Raw genomic sequence first — 6,000 nt, forward strand, 5'->3', positions numbered from 1 at the left:
AAATAATTCTCAGAGTAACTATGGAGGGGAAAGGAAGGAAATTATATAGGTCACATATCTAACTAGGGGGCTGAGAGTGTACTTAACAGATATTTTGCCATTTAAACAGATAAAGGACTTCACAGCTATTTTGCCATTTAAACTTGGGAGCACAGTGTATATTACTTGAATTTTAGAGATTAAAATAAAACTGAAAGAGATACCTATTTTGAAACTTGCCCTAGCTGTTGGGATTCGAACCAAAATTCACCTATATCTCAGCTCAGGCATTCTCTTTTCTCAATTCCATGTTAGATGAAGCCAGATCACACTGTGTCTTCACCATGTGGCACTGGAAATATATTTCATATTCCAACTATTCACACTTTAGTCTAAAAGCACTCTCCAGCCACCTGTGATCCTTTACTTTAGAGACTGACAATTTAACAATTACAAACATTCTTTTACTTTGGAGCCTTCCGTGTATGTCTCATTTTTTCTTATTCTTCAGCGGTGAAATATTCTGGTTCATATGTCAATCTACCTCCCACTCAGAGAATAAAGGGAGGAAGTGGAACTGCCTTTTAAACCTTAAAAAGTGATCTAATAGTCTTAGAGAAAACTGATCTGAGCAATATGTTTAAAAGACAACATAACCGCAAAACCACTTTTTGGAAAAGCAATTGGGGATACCTGAATATGGATGAGTATAAAATGACATTAAGGAGTTGTTTTTAACTTTGTTAAATGTGATAATAGTATTGTGATTATAGAAGTGAATTATTTTGAGATGTATATTGATGGACAATGGTCGAGGTGAGAGGACACGAGAGGACAAGCATTTGCTTTACAATGGTTCCTCCCCCAAAATGGGAGCAAGTGAAACAAGTCGGGCAAAATACTAATAACTGTTGAATCTAGGTGATGGCTCTACTGGGATTTGTTAGGTTATTTTTTTTTATTTTTGTGAATATTTGAAAACTGCCATCATAAAAAGTTCTAAAAAACAAACAAAAACAGAAGTCTTTCAATCTCAAAAAATGCAACCCACTTAATATGGAATTCAATTGCTTTACTCCAAAAGTATCCAGTCTCTAACATCAGAAATAAAACCTCTAGAACATACATTTTGGAAACATGATGGATTTTGTTAGAGGAACCTATTGGTAATATTCAAAAACGCCTGTCTTCCAAGAGACAAGCAGAGACCTTATGTTACATCAGAACACTGGATATGAACCACAGGAGCAATCTGTTAAGACACTGAGTACCTCCCTACCCAAACTCATGTCTTTAACGAAAGCTATAGGAAGTCACTTGGAGGGACAAAAGTATCTTTGTTTCCCAGGCTTAAAACCAAGATAGCCACTTCACAAATGACAGAATGAAATACCTTGTAAAATACGGCTAGAACAGAGTCCTCCCTTATTGGAATCCCAGGTGTGGGATCGGAATGCCTTTGACATTCTCAACACCAGACCTGGGTTTGAGAAAGGCCAGACCATTTGTGCATGTCGTGAACCACGTGATCCTTCCATTCAAAAGGAAAATACAACTTTTAATCCATACTCTACCCATAGCTGGATGAAGCACAATTAAAGTAATGCTAACCAGAATTCTAGTAACAGAAACCGGCCATTAAGAGTGGCAAGATTCTTTATTTCCTATCCCACCTCCACCCCATCCCAAGCCCCTATCTGCAGGATATGAACACATTAATTTAACCTAACGGCGAACGTGTTCCCATCTGCAAACATTTCCCTAAAGGTTTCCTTGGGCAAGGAACTCTTTATCGGTGCCTGGACTAACACAGCAGTAACTTAGCTACATCGGTCTTCCTGCTGCTGCTAGTCCAGTTTCGCCTCAGTATTTATCTAGCTTCGTAAGAACAAGGTGCTTTCTCAACATGAGAAAACAAAAATCCGCCTTACAGTCTCGTCAGGAGCAAAGCAGGGAATACAAACTTGTCCCACTTCAAAGCACAAGGCCTATCTTTCACTAACTAAACAGTAACCCCAGCCGGAGTAACAATGCAAGCTTTCTTCCCTATTACTGTTTGAAACAATCACAGGCTATTTGTTCATATTAATTAGCTTATATCTAGTATTAGGCAGCCTTGATTAGGAAAATGCTCTTTGTTACCAAATGAATAGAGGAAAACAAAACCAAAAGCTTTTTTTTTTTAATTGTTGTTTTTGCCTTAGAAAAGGATTGTCAGGCCTTTCACACTCGAATGTAGGTTTATCTTTACACAGGTCCCTGAATTCACTCTAGAAGAACGCAAGTGGATGTGCCAGACAATACCAGGCTAAGCTGATTGAGTGAACTGCTTATTTCACCTTTGCCTGAGGAGACAGTATATTTAAATCACTTTTACCTTCTCTGAACCTGGAGAAACCTTAATAATGGGAGAGTAGACATCCATACAGACTCGGGGGGGCAAGGGCAAGTCAGCCTGGGACTAAAATCTGACTACACAAATTACATGTGAAGAACAGATATACAGATCATCACGAGGCACATCATTGACCAGAGGACCTGGGAATGAAGTGACCCAGGGATCTGCAGGTTTCCAGAAGAGTAAGCTCCTGGGACCTAATCCCCTTGTTTACAGCTGACTCCTTCCAGGTGGGCTTGGGTTCCTCCAACAATCAGAGGCTACTTGTTCCCAGCATTATGTTAAGAATAATGGGACTTGCTACCCTCGTTGAGATTAATTAATGAACTTGTTCAACAAGACTGTCGAAAGTCAGGGTTTGAAGCCAGCCCCAAGACTCCAAAGCTTCACAGGTTTCAAGATTAATGTTCAAGGGGTGCCTGGGTGGCTCAGTCGTTAAGCGTCTGCCTTCGGCTCAGGTTATGATCCCAGGGTCCTGGGATCGAGCCCCGCATCGGGCTCCCTGCTCAGCGGGAAGCCTGCCTCTCCTTCTTACACTCCCCCTGCTTGTGTTCCTGCTCTTGCTCTGTCAAATAAATAAAACCTTAAAAAAAAAAAAAGATTAAAGTTCAATTCCTCAATGTAGCTTGCAAAGCGCTGCAAGAATCTTCTCCAACCTTGTAACCTACCCCATCTACCTCCTCTACAAGCAGAAGTATGCTGATAAATATCTAACAATGGGCTCTTAAGAGTCAGGGACTGTGTTTGCCAATTTCCATGGTTAAATACTCCACCCTGGCTGATTGCAAGCTACAAGCATGAAGTCAATTGGCTCACACAGTTTCTGAAAACTTAACAGTCAGATCTTGGCTGGCTCTAGCACATCTCTACTTGCGACCTCACACCTCAGCAGACAGCAACTATCCTGAACGAACCTCCAAATGCTGTGCTCTCACTCTCCCCTTGGGACATTCGACATTCACAAATGTTTCTCCTCCCTTGTCAAAGGAAGGATACATTAGCTCCCAGCCTGGCAGTCTTCCTTCCAGAAGCCTTTCCCTGACTGCTTTGACTTTACTCTAAAGTCCCCATACTTCTATCCTAGCAGGTGTGACACCGCTAATTTTTTGTTTCCCTGTCTGTATGTTTCCCACTACATTTCTAAACCCTGTTTCTCTTACTTATTCTTGGATTCCCCAGGCCTGCCACAGTGAGCTTGCTGAACACTATTAACTAAGATGTACTGAACACTATGGGCCAGATTTTGTTCTAAGTTTTATACATATCACCTCATTTCACCCTTAAAACAATCCTATGAAGTTGGTTCTGTAATTTTTATGTTCATTTTGCAGATGAGGAAACTGAGGCCCTCACAGGGTGGATACCTTTCTCCCACCCCCACGGGCTCAGGTAGTAAACGCTGGAGCCAGGATTTAAACCCCAGGCGGCGTGACTGGAGAGCTCTTGCACATCCAGCCCAGGGTTTGACTTTTTTTTTCCCCCACTGGCAATTCTCAATGAGAAAATTTTACTTAAATTTAAATTCTCCCTAATGAGAGAAATTAAATATTAAGGGATAGGATGTCATCAGGTAGGGTTAAACTTTAGAGGGACTTTTTCTATCTCCCCAGATCCAATTTTTGCACTCTTGGGGAAAACATTCCCATTGACAATGTATCTTCTAGACCTTTTACTATGTGCTTACATTAATGTACCATATGGTCATCCCTAAAAACATACAATCTTGTTTTACAGTTTGAATGATATCTTCCTGAATTAGTCTGCATTTTACTTTCTTTCTCCTCCAACAGGTATCTTAGGGAGATATAGCTGTGTTGAGATATGTATTTACCAATTTTTTTAACTGCTACATGGTACTTAAAGCATATCAGCATGCCTGAATTTATTGTCATTCCACTATTGTATATTCAGAAAGTTTTGTACTTCTCGGCCTTCAACTAATGCTTCAGTGAATATCTCTATGCATGTCCCCTTGGTGTTTTTCTAATGTAGTTACTGAGATGGGAAGAGGGTATATGCAAAAGGGATAGAATTTTAATAGATGCTATCAAATTACCCTCCAGACTGACTGTACCAATTTACCTTCCCACAGAGGATTTACAAGAGCCCGTATTTTCCCCGTGTTTATATTAAATACAACATCTTCCTATCTTGGGCAGTGTAAACATTTTAATTGAGTCACTGAGAAATATTTCTCTTGCTCGCCAGCTGATAATAGCTTGTGTACAAGGAAAGAGGCGCGTGGATAAGATGCTCCTCCTGGAGATGCTGAAAAATGCACCAGTGAGACCCAGGTGCTGAAACCCTTGCCCAGAAAACCTGTGCTCACCACCTCACTTCACCAAAGGCTCAGAATGGCTGCTGCCTGGGGACCACCGTGGAGGACTCCGACGTGGTGACCTCGGGTAACGGGCACTAAATCTCGTCACCCACTCATGAAGTCTCTGCAGCACCAAAAACCCCACTGAGGGGAATGGAAACCAAACAGCCCAAGTCAATGAAATGCTGAAAAAGCAAGATCCAGTTGCCAGACAGAGAATACACACGATGGCGGTCACACTAAACTTTCTGGAAAATACCAAATGTTTTAAAATCTTAAATAACAGGAGGACTTTATCCAGATGATCCAATTCCAAGGTCTTTTTTTTTTTAGAAGAGACAAGAAGCATTTATATATACACGAAGTAAAAATGCTCCCTTCTTCCTCCCCCTTCTCCATTCCCTCCTCCACATACCCCTACCTTGAAATACATACAGAATCTAGTAGCCTGAAAAACGATACAGGACAAAAAAAAAAGTGTGGAAAAACATTCCGTATCATCAAGATTTAAACTTCAAACAATATGGCTCTTTTTTCAAGGGTATACTTTTTTTCTTTAACCTTGGCTTAAAAATGATGATCACTGGGGTGCCTGGGTGGCTCAGTCATTAAGCGTCTGCCTTCAGGCTCAGGTCATGATCCCAGAATCCTGGGATCGAGCCCCGCATCGGGTTACCTGCTCCGCGGGAAGCCTGTTTCTCCCTCTCCCACTCCCCCTGCTGTGTTCCCTCTCTCGCTGTGTCTGTCAAATAAATAAGATCTTTAAAAAAAAAAAATAATAATAATGATCATGAATGAGATGGGGAAGGTCACACTCTAAAAGGGAGAGAAGATGAAGGAAGAGCAGATGGGAAACCAGTTGTTGAGCACCTACTATGTGCTCTGTGTATATCCCATCATTTAATCCATAGAACCATCCCGTGAAGTATGGTGACATGAGAAGACATGCTGAACGAGGTCAGCACGATGAAGGCCATGCAACCATCAGGATCTGACTTCAGGCCTAATGCTTACAAAGGCTGTTTCCCCACTAGACCACACTTCCTGCTAAAATGGAAAGAATCCAGTTACTACTCTAGTAGATCCAACTGTAAAATAATCTGCAGGCAATGTTCTTGCCACGTAACTGCTCTTCGCTGGACAGAAAAAATAACTCGTGACTACTGTTCACAAGTTCCTGGAGGTGCATCTTCTTTTCAAAGCTCCTAGAACAGGTCAAGGCAAAATAGTAATAAGAGGAAGCACCTACGCTCTCTCTCTCTCTCTCTCTCTCTCTCTCATTCTCTCTGGCTCAAATAAATAA

General features: G+C 41.3%; 1 protein-coding gene across 2 annotated transcripts in view; it reads right to left on the reverse strand.

The window, feature by feature from the left end:
* Positions 1 to 6,000, reverse strand: part of LPAR1 (lysophosphatidic acid receptor 1) — a 130,198-nt gene that overhangs the window by 69,227 nt on the left and 54,971 nt on the right. The window lies entirely within an intron of this gene.

Source organism: Neomonachus schauinslandi, chromosome 13 (genome assembly GCF_002201575.2).
Source record: "Neomonachus schauinslandi chromosome 13, ASM220157v2, whole genome shotgun sequence".
Taxonomy (NCBI): domain Eukaryota; kingdom Metazoa; phylum Chordata; class Mammalia; order Carnivora; family Phocidae; genus Neomonachus; species Neomonachus schauinslandi.